The sequence below is a fragment of the Arachis ipaensis genome, chromosome B02 (assembly GCF_000816755.2).
Source record: "Arachis ipaensis cultivar K30076 chromosome B02, Araip1.1, whole genome shotgun sequence".
In the NCBI taxonomy this organism is placed as follows: domain Eukaryota; kingdom Viridiplantae; phylum Streptophyta; class Magnoliopsida; order Fabales; family Fabaceae; genus Arachis; species Arachis ipaensis.
Genome location: NC_029786.2, coordinates 19,912,973 through 19,930,247, shown reverse-complemented (window position 1 = coordinate 19,930,247; position 17,275 = coordinate 19,912,973).

Here is a 17,275-nt window from a genome sequence, read left to right as displayed (position 1 = left end):
GTAGCTACAACATGCAAGTGAGAAAACAGTAGAAGCAAATGGCATATTAATAGTACAAAAATTGCAACAAAGGGAAAGAGATAGTGGGTAATGAAAGACAATATAAATTCATATCAATGCACAAGGAATATAAGTATCACAAAAGATTAGCATTGACTTAAATAATATTACCCAATCAGAATAAAACAAGTCACGAAGCATCAGAATAATGCAAGAAAAGATGCAACAGTTGAAAAGGACATTTAACACCAATGGAAAAATAATAGACTTAGAAAAGAAAACAAAAAATGAACAAAATTAAAATGCAATGAGTGAAAGTATGTAAATGCAATAAGAAAAATAGAATAAGAGAGAGAGAGAGAGAGAGAGAGAGAGAGAGAGAGTAAGGGTGAGAGGTTAAAGAAATGAAAAAGAAGAAAGTAAGAGAGGAGGAGGAAAGAAGGAGAAAGGAGAGAAGAAAGGAGAAAGGAATGAAAAATGAGACGCGACGCGCACGCGTGCATCACGCGTACGCGTGAAAACTGAAGAAGCCATGCGACGCGTAAGCATCGCGCACGCGTACATGTGGGTGGCCATAAAGGGAAAATGACGCGCACGCGTCATGGACGCGTAAGCGTGAGTGAATTTGTGCCTTTCGCACGATTCCAGCCCCAGACCATCACAACTCTCTGTTCAAAAGCACATTAACGCCGATTTTCATATCCACGCGTGCGCGTACTTGACGCGTACGCATGGATTTCCCAGGTTGCAAGTAACGCGCACGCGTCCTAGATGCGTACGCGTGGGTTGAATTGTGCCTCTAGCACACCAGCCGCACGATTCCATCACAACTTTCTGTTTGTTGGATGGGATATGGATATTTGCATCGATGCCCACGCGCCGCGTACGCGTACGCGTGGGTTGCCCCTTTTTTTATATGCAGAATGCATGTGATGATGCAGAAACTATGAATGAACACTAATAAAAATAAAATAAAATAAAACTAAGAATAAAAATAAAAGATCGTACCATGGTGGGTTGTCTCCCACCTAACACTTTTAGTTAAAGTTCTTAAGTTGGACATTTGGTGAGCTTCTTGTCATGGTGGCTTGTGCTTGAACTCATCCAGGAATCCCCACCAGTGTTTGTAATTCTAATAGCCTCCGGATCCCACACTAGTTGCATAAAGCCTTCAAGCAAGTTAAAGAAAGTGACGAGGCCCCAAGAGTGTTGATTGCTAGAATGAATTCCGGGGTCCCAAACCTTGCTTTTGCACCCGTCTTCTTGTTTATCATCATTTTTCTACTTGGGTGGTGAGCAATCGGAATTCTCACTGAGACATCCAAACAACCTCCTAGACCCATTCAATTGAGAATTATACCAACCTTTGTACTTCAATTTGGGGCGTGCAACCATATTGAATCTAGCAGGACAACTCTTACCACTAACCATCTCCCTCTTACTCTTAAAGCCACAAAGAGCTCTAAGTTGACCATCTATTTCCAGCAAATCATATTCAAGTGGGAAAGTAAAGGTGAAGGATAAGAATTTTACCCACTTGAATTTTGTATTGGATGGTAATGGCTTTGGGAGAAGTGTTTCTAATGATCTTGCAGGCTCCACTCCCTTGTGCTCTTCTTTGAATTCTTCCACCTCTTTGCAAGCCTGTTAAACTTCAACCGCAACCTCATCAAATTCTTCTAATTATTCCCCGTTATTCAAGTCATAAGTTGGAGGTTGAGAAAAGTCCACCTCCGCATCACCTTCAGATTCACTCGGAGAAGGTTCTAAAAAATCAAGGGGTCCAGTCGCGGATGCATGTTCATCACTAGGAGGTTGTGATGTGGGAACATCATCACCAAAGGGACTTGTTTCTTGTTCTATTCCATCCAATTATTCATAAGGGACATGCCTTGGAGGTTGTGCACTATCCTCCTCAACATCAATTTCAAGCTTATTGGAGGAATACTCTAAAACTCTAGATTCCCATGGAGGTTCAGCATCTCCTAAGTCTTCGACCACTTCTTCCTCTTCAACAATTATAGCTTCCTCCAGTTGTTCCAATACAAAATCACATTTCTCATTTTCCACGGAAGTTCCCAATCCCTCTTTCATACTACGCTCCTCACTTGATTCCCTACGAGTGGCCATGGTTGTATCTAGAATATTCAAGCAATGGGAGGCTAATTGATTTACTACTGCGGTCAAGGTGGCCGTGAATTCTAGTACCTTCTTTTCCATCTCTTCTTGCCCTTGAAGAAGTACACCAAGGGTTTCATTCATTGAAGATTGGGGTGGATATGAGGGTTCATTACTTGGGAGGAAGGGTTCATGATAAGAAGGTGGTTCATCTTGATAAGGATATGGAGATGGTGTATATTGAGGTGGTGGTTCTTGGGAGTAATTGTGTTGGAATGGGGTGGTTCTAAGTATGGTTCGTATGGTTCATATGAGGGTTGGCATGGTGGATATGGATTGGAGTCATACGAAGGTGAATGGTGAAAAGGGGCTTGTGAGTAGGGTGGTTTAAAGCTATGTTGAGGAGGTGGTCCATAGGTATGTGGTGGTGGTTGGTGACACGTACAAGAAGGACTACTACATCCATTCGATTGGTATGCATTAGGATTGGAGTTATACCTGTATGAGACCAGAGGAGGTTGTTGCCAAGAAGGTTGTCCGTAAGCTTGAGGCTCCTCCCATCTTTGATTGTCCCATCCTTGATGCATGTTCTTATTATAGCTTCCATTTCCTGCAACATAGTTTGAACCAAACTCATAGCCAAAGGGGTGAGAATTCATAGTAGAAAATAAAAGAAAAAACTAATAAAAATAAGCCACTAAGTCCTAAAACTAACAAAGACTAATAAACAAGCAAAAAACAAATATTTACAATAACCAATAATAAGGCACACGTTTGCAATTCCCCGGTAACGGCGCCATTTTGATGAACGAATTTTTGCTAGTAAAGAATTCACAATAAATTCTCGTTGCAAGTATAGTTTCTAAACCAACAATAATCCTTTCATACAAAAATTTGGATGTCACAAGTAACAAACCCCTATAAAAATAATAACCGAAGTATTCAAACCTCGGGTCCTCTCTCAAGGAATTGTAGGGAGGTGTACTTATAATTGGTTATGAGATTGTATCTTTTTGGGGTTTTGAATAAGGATCAAGAAAAGTAAATTGCAAGAATTAAACTGATAGCTAATAAAGCTCTTGGCAAGGTATGAGAATTAGAAGTCCTATCTTAGCTATCCTTATCAATTGTGACATCAATTATCCATTGCTCCCACTTAGTTAACCTCTAACTATGAAGGAAAGTCAAGTGGATGAATCAATTTGATTCTTCAAGTCCTAGTCAACTCCTAAGGAAAGACTAGCTTTAGAGGGATCCAAATCAACTAGCAACTTCCAATTATCAATCAATAAAGGAGTTTGAAAACTCAAGAGTCTCCAATTATTCAACCAAAGCCAAGAATATAAAAATCTAACTTTAAATCCTCCTAAAAATTTTATCAAACACTTGGAAGACACACTATAAAAGCATAAAAAAGCAATAAGAGATAATAAAATCTAAACAACCAATTGTAAGTATCAATAACATAAATTGAAGAAAGCAATCATAAATATGAAATACCTCAAATTATATTAAATAGAAAATCAAATCTAATATGAGAATTCATAAACTAAAGTGGCAACATAAAGTAATCAATAAGGTAATTAAATAAACTAGAATGATGAGACAAATAAAAGTAGAAGAGAAACTAAATTAAACTAGGATAGAAATCTGAAATTGAAAATAGCTAAACCTAAGAATCCTAAAACCTAGAGAGAGGAAAGAGCCTCTCTCTCTAGAAAACTATATCTAAAACCTAAAATTATGTGAATGAAAGTTGCGTGAATGAATTGTCCCTCACTCTGTAGCCTCTAATCTGTGTTTTCTGGGCCGAAAACTGGGTCCAAAACCAGCCCGAAATCGCTTCCAGCGTTTTCTGCAATTTCTGCACGTGGCGCATGTCACGCGTACGCGTCAAGTACGCGCACGCGTCACCATGCAATTTTGTTTTTAGTGCGCAAAAGTCAGGTACGCGCGCGCGTCGTTCCTCGCTGGTTAGCTTATTAGTTTCTTGTGTTCCTTCCATTTTTGCAAGCTTCCTTTCCATCCTCTAAGCCATTCCTGCCCTATAAACCCTAAAAGCACTTAACAAACATATCACGGCATTGAATGGTAATAAAAGAGGATTAATCATAGCAATTTTAAGGTCAAAGAAGCATGTTTTCAATCATAGCACAAAATTAGGAAGGAAATTGTAAACATGCGAATTTTATGAATAAGTGTGAGTTTAGTGGATAAAAGCCACTCAATTAAGTACAAAATATACCACGAAATAGTGGTGCATCACTCAAGTTTAAATTTTACATCATTTTTTAATATTACAAACTAATAAAATAAATAATCTGTAGTAATTTTAACTCTTTTAATTTAAAGGGTTAAGTACTTTTTTCGTCCCTAATGTCTGGGGTGAAAATCAAATTCGTCTTCAATCTTTTTTTTTTTTATTAAAATCATCCTCAACGTTACTAAACATTTTAAAATAATCATTTTCATAAAAAATAATAACGCTTTGACGATTTTGCCCTTAAAACAAAAATAAAAAACCTCTTTTCCACTAACCTTCTCTGTCCCCCTGTATCTTTATCATCTCTCTCTCTCTGTCTTTCTCTCTCTCTCCACTACCACCACCACCACCACCACCACCACCACCAATTATCCTTAACTCTTTCCACTTGAATCCCTTACCCAACACAACCCAACACCCAACACAAAACCACACTCAGACCTCAACAAGCCCCAACAAAGAAAGTGAGTGTTTAAAGATGCGATGGAAAGTACGACGAGGAGGAAAGCTGCTGCTGCTGCCATTGGCTCACCAGAGAGAGAGAGAAAAGGTATGCGATAGAAGAAGGGGTTATTGCCGCATTCGGCGCTGTTGCTGCTGGTTCATCGCGGTTGCCGCTGGTTCGTCACTTTTGTCGTTGGAGCCTACCAAATGTGGGTGTTATTCCAGTGATACCAAGTTCTGTTTGAGATGACGCCGGTATTCGAAGCCATCAAGCTCTTCCACACTCCATCGAACTAATTCTGCCGCTGCTTAATCGTTTGTGATTCTTACTTCAAAATTGAATTGCTGTTGTCATTTGTTGTTGTTTAGATGAGAGGGTGGCTGACATTTTGATAGATGAAGAGTTATGATTGGTGTTAGAGTTAAGGGTAGTGGGTGGTATGGTAGTGGTGGTGTTAGAGATGAGAAAGAAAGTGAGAGAAAGAGATGTGCGTTGATGCAGGGGAACAGGGGGTTAGTGGTAAGGGTGAGGGAGAGGATTTTTTGTTTTTATTTTAAGGGCAAAATCGTCAAAGCATTATTATTTTTTATGAAAACGATGATTTTAAAATGTTTAGTAACGTTGAGGATAATTTTAATAACAAAAAAAGGTCAGGGACGGATTTGATTTTCACTCCAGACCTTAGAGATGAAAAAAGTATTTAACCCTAATTTAAACTAGATACAATATAACCAAAATAATTTATATTGCATTCGATTACTCCAAAGGACCACCTGCAACCCAAAGGATGCAGGATTAATATAATTGGCAATAATATTGAGTTTTTTTTTTCAAATTTATTTCTTCAGAAAGATTAGATTGTTCCTATAGAAATAATTAAACTTTTCTATTTTTCAAATTTTTTTCTGCCCTAGTGTATTTTAGTTGCTAAATAAAAAAATAGCAACCAATTGTAGCAATTAATTACTTTTATACCTTATTTTTTGTTGGCCATAAAATCTGTTGCTATTTTAATCGTTGGACTCGATTTAGCGACTAACAATTTCTAACCTAGTTTTGTGTCGGTCGTTAAATTAAAAATTAGCGATTAACTGCTTTATGCCTTATTTTTTATTATAAAATCCGTCACTTTTAATTATTAGTGACCGATTTAGCAACCAACTTTCTATCCACTAATTTAATGACTAACTATATTTTGACCTAGTTTTACATTGGTCGCTAATTTCTAATACCAAAAGTTTCCAAAGCCTAGGTTTTTATTTTGGTCGTTAAAATAGAAATTAGTGACAAACTAGAATGAATTTCATGGTGGTTATTGTTAAATTAGTTCCTAATTAAAAAATATAATCGATTATAAAATCGATTGCTATTAGGAGAGCATTTATTTTTGGAGACATGACATAGAGACATGGACAACAAAAGTTTAAAAAGTGTTTGTTGGCAGAGGCATGGACACGAACACATTGTCTCCGGGATAATTTTTTGATATTTTTTTGTCCACCCTTTTATGAAAGACAATGACGGACACGGGATTTAATAAGGTGGACACGGATTTTTTAATAATTTTTTCTTTCTTTTTTATCCATAGATATTTTTATTATTCCACCATTACCCTTTTTTAAACCTATCAAAAAACCCTAATTTGACATCTTCTCTGCAACGCCGATCTCCTCCACAATATTCTCTTCTCCCTGTTCTTTGTCTCCTATCTTCTTCTTCTTTTTTCTCTGATAGGTTCTTTCTTCATCTTCCTGTTCTCTATCTCCTCTCTTCTTTTTCTTCTTCCTCTGCTGATTCTCTTTTCGTTTTCTTTGGCAAGTTCTATCTTCTTCCTACTCTCTATAGTCTGTAGTCTCTGTAGCTGGCTCCAAAATCACCTTGTAGCAGCTACAACCTCTTCACTTTGCATTTTCAGGTCTCTCTCTCTCTCTCTTTCTCTCTCTCTCAAATTCATTGTAGTTTGTTCAATAAAAAAGACTTGCTATTTAATTAGTTTCTGCACTTGTTGAATCTAGAAAACACTCTCTAGATTTCAAGAATCTCAAATGCATCGGTTGTGTTCATATGGGTATTCTCTATTTAAGTCATTCTCAAATCCCCCATTTATGAAAGCATTACAAGTTTTTACGCATGCCACCTATTTGACCATTTGCATAGCCCAATCTAAAGCTGAAAAGGAGGATCCTACAGAGAAACCAAATAATACTGAGTGAATTGAAAATCTAAAAATTAAATATAAACAAGAAAAATTGTATTTTGTATGACAAAATTGGTGAATTTTTCAATTATGCTATGAATGAATGAATAGACAAAATTAAATGTGTTTCATTTGAATTGTATATGTGACAAAAGTGATGATTTTTTTAATGATGCTATGAATGAATGGACAAAGTTGTATGTATGTTGTTCTTAATGGAAGAATGAATAAAAAAAATTATACTGAACTCTTCTTATTTGTTTGAATTCAAAAATAAAATAATTAGTAGGTTATGTTGCTGTTATTCTTATTGCTGTTGATTATTTTTAGTATTTGTGTAAATTTTATAATAATTTATTATTTATATTTTTGACCTGTTGATTAGGGAATAATGGAACCATTGGACCACTCTGAGTAATTTAGACAATTTTTTGTTTTTTATTTTATGATTCAGTCTGAACTTCAGGCAGTTTCAATATTAGTTTTGATGTTTGTATTTTTCTATTTGAGAAACAGGAGAAGAGGATATTTTATTGATTAGGAATAGAGAAATTAATACTAATCCCTTAAGACAAGATGTGTTAAACTGCATAATAGGAGAAGGCGATAGAAATTGTATTTGGAAATTAAGGATGAGTGTAGACGCATTAGGAAGATTATGTGAGTTACTTAAAGTTCAGGGTGGATTAAGCGATGAATGTCAGGAGAAACAATTTTTGATAATATTATCTCATTATAAAAAGAATCACACACTTCAAGTTAGATTTTATAGGTTAGGAGAAACAATAAGTAGGTATTTTAATAAGGTGTTATACTCGGTTATACGTGTTCAAAGCTTATTGTTTGCAAAGGCTGTTCCTGTTCCATATGACTGCATAGATCCCCGATGGAAATGGTTCAAGGTAAATCTAGTGAATAACTGAAGTAGTGGTTTTGTCTTATATATAATTTTATAGAGCTAGTATTGACACTTAAATTTCTTTGGTTTAGGGTTGTCTAGGAGCATTAGTTTGAACATATATGGATGTAACTATTACTGAAGAAGATAAATCAAGATATCGAACAAAAAAGGGTAAAATATCAACCAACGTCCTAGGCGTATGCAATCGAGATATGAATTTTATGTACATACTTAGTGGATAGGAAGGATCCGTGATGACAAGTCATCTTAGGCTATTTTCACAAGCCTTTTTCATTAGTTTTTACTTGGTTTTCATGCATTTTTAGGCAATAAGTAAGTGTTTGAGTGAGAATTTCATGCTTGTCTTGATTCAATCAAACATTGGTAATTTTATGCATTTTCATTAGATTTCTTGCAAGATTTAGTTGATAATATGAATGATGCAAGATTTGATGATTATGCCAAGGCTTTAATGTATCTGTTTGGTTGATGATATGTGAAAAGATGAAAGGAAAAGAAGCAGAAAGCACAAAATAAGCTAAAAGGAAGAATTCTGGACACATTTTTGAAGTTTGAGCATGCTTTGGAGCCTTAGGCCACGCTTGCCCATGATTTAAACAAGGAGAGCACTCTTGGCGCGAGAACGCTACGATGCGCACGCGTACAAGACGCTTACGCGTCGCGCAAGGATTTTTGAAGACCCACGCGTACGCGTGCATGATGCATACGTGTGGATGTGATTAGCGCTCATTTGCAAAGAGAGCGCTACGTTATCTGAATGAGCACCTTCGAGCAAGTTTCGAATTTGGGATTGAAGATTTGGTAGTGATAAGCACACGTACATGACGCACACGTGTCGATCGAGCATCTATGAAGAACCACGCGTACACATGGCTGACGCATACGCGTGGATGTGGCATGTTCGAAGGGTCACGCGTGCGCGTTTGGGACGCGTACGCGTGGGTAGCATTCTTTGCATGAACGCTACGCTCGTTTGGAGAACGCTATGAGGGACGCGCAAGCCTATAGCACGCGTACGCGTCAAAAGGGCAAAAGTTGAAGGCCACGTGTACGCGTAGGTGACGCATATGCGTGGATGGGCCAAAAAGCAAAATGATGCGCAAGCGTATGGGACGCGTACGCGTGGGTGCAAAAACGCTCCGTTCTCCAAATGAACACTCGATCTCGTGGAAGTGCAACTCTGGCTCAATTAATCTTATTCAAAGCCCATTGAAAATTCAAAGCAAGCAGAGCCCATTGACATCACTCAAAGGCACAAGACACAGTTAGAATAGGAATTTCATTTATTTGTAATTTGTTTGCAATTTTAGTTTTCACTTTTGAAAAGCCTATATAAAGGCATCAGTTTCATTTCATTACAGTAGGCTGCATTAGTAGTAGGCAGCAGTAGGAGTAGGAGTAGGAGTAGAATAGAAGGCTCTCTTAATACACTTTTTCTTCTCTGCACTTTACATTTCTTCTGTACTGAATTCAGTTTTATTTCAATGCAATTTTCAATTTCTGTGATTCTCTTCTGCAAATTTACTTTCTGCCAATATTACATCTCTGTTCTTATTGAGATTGATTTACATTTCTGCAATTTAAATTTTCGGCATCTATTCTTTGAGCGATAATCCATTGAACGCCAACTCATTGGGGGGAGGAAATTTGTTATGATTCATATGAATTAACTAAAATTCTTCTTCCTCTCAATTCAATTGAATAGCTATTGGATTTCTTCTGTTTTGTTTGATGATTCATTCACTCCGGAAGGGGGTTTAAATCTGTGAATTCTTGTGTAAGCCTCGGAAGGGGAATCATGAGCATTAGAACTGAGGCTCTATCCTTCACAAACCTCTTGATCAATACTATTCGAGAGGAATTGAGATCTTGAGGATTTGTGTGGCTTATGGATGAGAAAACATGCTTAACCTCTTCTTATGACAATTATATCAAGGAATTGGCAATATTGATTGTGATTAGAGAGATTGGATTGCCAAGGAATTGGGATCCAATCAATTTCAATCTGCCATAGATCTATTCATATGATTGAGAAGGAAGTTGAGACCCATTTGATTTATTGTGGATTATGATATCTCCAATCCCTGATGAGTCTTCCTTTCTGTGTTTACGTTTTTTGCCATTTAAGTTTCTGCTGATTTACATTCTGCACTTTAAATTTACTGCAATTTACATCTTGTTAGTTCAATTTCACTCTATTCACCACTGTTAGCTTGACTAGACTAATCACGATACTAAAGTGGCTTGATCCATCAATCCTCGTGGGATCGACCTCACTCACGTGAGTTTTTACTACTTGATGCGACCCGGTACACTTGCCAGTGAGTTTGTGCGGAATCGATTTTCTCTCATCAATTTTTTGGCGCCGTTGCTGGGGATTGATTAAGATCAACAATGATTAAGTGGGTGATAAGTCTAGATTAAGTGTTTTCTTTGTTTCTGTCATTTAAGTTCTTTTAATTTTCTATTTTCTGCTGATACTAAGGTGTTTGTGTTTTTGCCTCACTAAGAAATTCTCATCTGTGATATGAATTTTAATTTTCATTGGTGATTGTGTTTTTACAAAATTTAAATGGAGTTCACCTTATCTCTTGATTAAGCCAATTTCATGGGATATTACCCACCACCACAAAATGATTCATGTCAGTATCCTAATGGTGGCTGGGAATATCACCAAGAATTAGCAGATTATGAGCAATCCACCCAGTGAGGATGTGCTCCAGAAAATGATCAAACAGATTACATGAGATATTGCCCACTGACGATGATCAATTTGCATAGGTTAGGAATTCGATTATCAAAATAGATTTGGCGTTGTAAGTATAGTCCTAACTCAACAAAGTGATCATGAATCAAATGTTATCACAATACAAAACAAATTATAACCGAGAGTATTTAGCTCCCGGGTCGTCTTCCCAAGGAATTGCAATGAAATGTACGATTATTGGCTATGAGAGAGAGAGCATGGGAAATTGGGAATGAAAGCAAGAGAGAGCAAGGGATGTAAATAGCAAGAAAGCAAGTAAACATGCAAGGAATGTAAATGGCAACTCTTGGCAAGAAGTGGGTAATCTAGGTTTCCTATCCTAGTTGTGGATCACAAACATGGCAATTGTGTGGAATCAATCCAAATCAATCAATCCTCCTTGAGAATTAGTCAAAAGACGTAATTGATCTCCATCCATAAGTCCTAGTCAACTCACTAATTACTTAGTGAAAGACTAGCATCAATGGAAACCAAATCAATTAACTAATCTCACACAATGCGGAATGGACATCCACAACTCAATTCCACCCAAACACCCAATTTCTCAACCAAGGGATTAAACGAGCAAGAAATTAAACATCAAAGCAATAAAAGTTAAAGCAATTAAATGCAAGGAAAAGAAATGGCAAGAAAGTAACTTAACATGCAATAAAGTAAATGAAAGCAAGTAAAAGTCAAAGCAATAAAATTCAAAAGCAAGAAACCTCTTGGCAAGTAATTGAGGGCTAAGGCTACCTATCCTAGCCATTGACCACAAACATATGATGATTATGAAGAGTTAATCCTACTTAGTCAACCTTATATCGAAGATAAGTCAAATAGGCATAGTTAATTTCAATCCCTAAGTCCTATGTCAACACTAAGGGGTCACATAGAGTCAAGAGAAACCAAATCAACTAACTACTCTAATATATCAAACAAGAATGGACATCAATGACTCAAGAATCACCAAAGTCATCAAATTCAAGCCAAGAGTGGAGAAAAATTAAGTAAAAACTAAGCCAAGCATTTTATCAAATACTTGGTGTGCATGAGAATAAAATAATATTAAAATACATTAAAATAAATTCTAAAACTACCAAAGCAAGAAAATAACAATAACAACTAAAGAAAGCAATAAATGACATGGAAACATAAATTTGCATTAATTGAAAGTAAAATGTAACAAGAGTGTCAAAAAACATAAATTGACAAAATAAAATAAATAACAAGAGAAATGAAGAAGAACAAGAAGCAATAACAATAAATGACTAGGAAAAGTAAATGAAAACAAGAATTAAAAGTAGAAATTGCGAGAAATTAAACTAAAGAGCGCTAATTCTAGAGAGAGGGGGGAGCTTCTCTCTCTAGAAAACAACCTACATAATGCTAATCTAACCCTAATTTCTCCCCCTTCACATGGAGTGAGGGCTTGTCTAATATAGGAAGAATCAGCTTCAGAAGGTCCAAAAATTGGGCTCTGGAGGCCCAGAAATTGCCCCCAGCGATTTGCATTAATGAGGTCACGCACTGGGACGTGTGCGGACGCACAGGTGTGCGTCCGCACACATGCTGATTTTCCACTTGTGTGTACGCACAGGTCATCGTGCGTACGTACAGATGGTTTTGCGGCTTTTGTGCGTACGCACAAGTGGTTGTGCGCACGCACACTCCAATGTGTGCTTCTCCTTTGTTTTCTTCATGTTTTCTCCCTTTGTGCATGCTTTTCCATCACTTCTTCCATCCATATTAGCCTTGTAATCCTGAAATCACTCATCAACCACATCAAGGCATCGATTGGAATAAAAGTGAAATAAAATTAGCTATTTTAAGGCCTAAAAAGCATGTTTTCACAATTAAGCATAAATCTAGAGAGAATTACAAAACTATGCTATTTAAAGGAATAAGTGTAGGAAAAGTTGATGAAATCCACCCAAATAGAGCAAATAAATATCATAAAATGTGGATTAATCACCCACCACCACAAGATGATTTATGTCATTATCCTCATGGTGACTGGGAGTATCAACAAGGAATGAGGGAGTATGAACAATCAAGTGAAATGAGCTACCTCCCAGAGCCACAAAGTAACTCATATTGTTATGACAGTTACACAAACTATGGCTGGGAAGGGAATTTCAATGATTCATATTCTAATCATTTAGAGACATCATCATTTAATTGTGCTGTCAATACATTCATGCAAGATTGCTCCCCAAGGCCACAAAATGATCCATACATTGATGAATACAACAATTAGTCAAGTTGTGGGTGGGAGGATCAAAACCAAACAGCATTCAATAGTCCATACTCCCTTGATCAAGAGCCATCATCACTTGTGCGTGCCTTCAATTCATTTTTGCAAAATTGTCCAACCTCATCTCCCAGTTATTCACTTGCGAATTCTTCATCACTTGATTTTTCCTCAACACAAAGTTTCCTCCAAGATCCATAAAACTCATCTCACCAACCACACAATTCATTTTACTACACAGAAGACTCATTTCAATATTCACAAAATTCATTTCACAACTCACAAGACTCATTCCATACCCCCTGAAAACAACTTCACCACAACACCCACTTATCCACAAAATCAGTCTCAGCCTTCATCCCTTGAGCTGGCAGTCGAACAACTCTGTCAAAGACAAGAGCAATCTTGGACAGAACAAGGAATCCTCTTCAAGAAGATGGATGGGCACTTAGAGCAAATAAGGAGAAACTTAGAACTGCTAAGCAAGGAAGATGAAGACCAATCTGTGGGTGTAAAGGAGGAAGTAGAGGAGCAAGATGAAGAGGTCTCTGTGTCAAGCAAAATTTCAATGAAGAATGAGGTGGTGAAAGTATTTGAACATGAAACTACATATCCATAGAAGCCACTTGATATGACAACGGAACATGAAAACTCACAACCCCCACAAGCTTCCCTGAACTAAAGACTCTCAACACTTGAATCTATGATTGAAAGATATGGAGAGGAGATGAAGAAATCTTGGGAAGAACAACAAACTTCTTCCATAAAAGTGCTATTAAATCAAATGTTGAGTGCAAAGGAGGAAGTGGAAGAGCAAGATGAAGAAACTCATGTACCAAGTGACACTTTGATGGATAAGGAGGTTGTGGAGGTATGTGAGCCCAGGATTTTATATCCACAGAGGCTAATTGAGGTGATAAAAGACCATGAGGACTCACTCCCAAAGGACTTAATGGAAGATCATGCAGAAGGAAGGGAGGAATCCAATCAGGGAAGTCCACACTCAAGTGAAGCAGAGAATTGCATAGAGGAAGGGTTCATTGAACCATAAATTCAAAAGGCTTTTGATAAAGATAATGCTCCAACAATCACACAACAACCATATCTTAAAATCCAAGAAGTGAAGGCAACCAACAAGAACACCGAAGAGAGGATTGTGACCAAGCTACAATTGATCATATCAACAAAAAGGAAGAGGTCAACCACAAGCAATCCAACCCCTGAACCACCAGCAAGCAAGTTCAATCAAGCCATTAACAAAAGGAAGCTTACTGGGAAGAGGCCAAGAAAGGGGGCACTGACTGGCTCCTCTTTACCCTTGAGGTCATTCCTCTTGACAAACTGGAAGAAGAGGAAGAAAGTCATCAGCTACATGTCAGTAGTTTTCCTTTCTTAGTTATTTCAATAAAGGAGTTGAGTAGGTTTCTCTGTATTGTAAAGAGCTAAGTTTGGTGTTCCACCAAAAATTTTATTAAAAACACAATGCACCCTCATCATGACTAGTTCTCAGCTCCAAACAATCAGAGAAACTACTTGACTATTGTTTAGTTTCTAGTTCAGAGTTTATTTTCTAGTTTTCGAGTTCATAGTTATTTTCTAGTTCATAGTTTACTTTCTTAATAAAAAGTACTTGATGTTTCATGCATGTATTTATTCTGCTGCATATAGAAGTAGGAAAGGAACTAAGTTTCGTGTTCCCACACCAACTTAGGTTCAGATAATCAGAAGCATAAATGCATACTAACTATTTCTCAAGTGCTTGGGAAATAAGCAACTTTCAATATCTCTTGTAAGAAGTCATTCAATCTCTTGGAGGGAAAGATACATCATCATGTGGATGGACAAAGGGAGGACATGGAACCCAACAATAATGATGACACAGAGGAAACAAATGGACTCCAAGAGGTTGTATTGTTCTCTGACTGACTTTAGCTAATATGCTAATTGAAAGTGCAAATGTCCCCTGTTGATTATTGTCTATTAGATTTATTTACTGTCTATTTGTTTTCATGCTGTTGTGGCTTGCTAGTCTAAGTGCTTGATTCACTTTCATCTTACTTGAATTATATGCTTTATTCCTCATGCTTGAATAAAAGAAAAATTATTGTGAAACAGAGAATGAGTAAAAGTCTGGTTTAATATGAGATAGAATAAGGTTATGTGGTGGTATGTGCTGGTTCATTAGTTGATTTATGAATAAGGTTAGAGGTTGGCATGACTTTGTGATGTGAACTTGAGTTACATTTCATGAGACTTGACAAAAGAAAGAGGTTCATAATAAAAGAAAAAAAATGCAAGAGAAAGAAACAAAAAGAAATAAACAAGGCTGGGCACCAATGGCTTGAGATTTGCATATATGCCTGTGATGTTCTTGTACAAAGATAAGCTTGGATAACTAGGTTCTAAGGGGTGCTTCATCCCCCGGCAACTTGGGTTAACTAACCCGGGATTGCCAACCAAAAGTCCACCATGAAGAGCTACTTTGAGACAAAGCATTTAGTGACCCAAAGAGGTGCTGTGCATCAATTTCCAAAGAACAAAATAAGCTAAATGCTTGTGATGTGTGTGTGCTAAGGAGAGGCTTGAGCAAGTAAGCCCATAGGGGTGTTTCAACACCTAGCATCTTGAACCAAGTGGGGCGGGAATGCTGGCTGAAAGCTTACTCTAAAAAGCTACCTTACCACATAGCATTAAGCCTCAACTAAGCAATAGATCTCAATCAAAAGAAAGAGAACAAGAAAAAAACTAAGGACCAAGCAATAACAAGTCTCATTTTTTGTGTAATTCAAGTAAGGATCCAAAGGAGTGTTGATGTCTCAGCCACAGAATAAAAGTCTCTAAGATACCATGCATGAAAACCGCATTAACCTGAATTGAATGTTTTCCAAATAAAGGCTTATACTCTTCTCTGTCTTCATTCATTCTCCCTGTGTTTTGCTGCTTGCTTGGGGACAAGCAAGATTTAAGTTTGGTTTTGTGATAAAAATTCATCTTAGGCTAGTTTCACAAGCCTTTTTCAATAGTTTTTACTTGATTTTCATGCATTTTTAGGCAATAATTAAGTGTTTGAGTGAGAATTTCATGCTTTTCTTGATTCAATCAAGCATTGGTAATTTTATGCATTTTCATCATATTTCTTGCAAGATTTAGTTGATAATATGAATGATGCAAGATTTGATGATTATACCAAGGCTTTGATGTATCTGTTTGGTTGATGATAAGTGAAAAGATGAAGGAAAAGAAGTAGAAAGCACAAAATAAGCTCAAAGGAAGAATTCTGGACACATTTTTGAAGTTTGAGCATGCTTTGGAGCCTTAGGCAACGCTTTTAAAAGCGTGGCCCATGATTTAAACAAGGAGAGCGCTCTTGGCACGAGAACGCTACGACGCGCACGCGTACAAGACGCTTACGCATCGGGCAAGGATTTTTGAACACCCAGGCGTATGCGTGGCTGTGATTAGCGCTCATTTGCAAAGAGAGTGCTACGTTATCTGAGTGAGAACCTTCTAGCAAGTTTCGAATTTGGGATTGAAGATTTGGTATTGACGCGCACGCGTACATGACGCACACGCGTCGATGGAGCATCTATGAAGAACCACGCGTACGCATGGCTGACGCATACGCATGGGTAGCATTCTTTGCATGAACGCTACGCTCGTTTGGAGAACGCTATGAGGGACGCGCAAGTGTATAGCACGCGTACGCGTCAGAAGGGCAAAAGTTGAAGGCCACACGTACGCGTAGGTGACGCGTACGCGTGGATGGGCCAAAAAGCAAAATGGCGCGCAAGCGTGTGGGACGCGTATGTGTGGGTGCAAAAACGCTCCGTTATCCAAATGAATGCTACGCTCTTCTGGAAGTGCAACTTTGGCTCAATTAATCTGATTCAAAGCCCATTGAAAATTCAAAGCAAGTAGAGCCCATTGACATCACTCAAATGCACAAGACACAGTTAGAATAGGAATTTCATTTATTTGTAATTTCAGTTTTCATTTTTGGAAAGCCTATATAAAGGCATCAGTTTCATTTCATTAGTAAGTAGGGTATGTTAGGCAAGTCAGGCTTCATGGACATTAGGCTGTATTAGTAGTAGGCAGTAGTAGGAGTAGGAGTAGGAGTAGAATAGAAGGCTCTCTTGATACACTTTTTCTTCTCTGCACTTTACATTTCTTCTGTACTGAATGCAGTTTTATTTCAATGCAATTTTCAATTTCTGCAATTCTCTTCTGCAAATTTACTTTCTGCCAATATTACATCTCTGTTCTTATTGAGCTTGATTTACATTTCTGCAATTTAAATTTTCTGTATCTGTTTTTTGAGTGATGATCC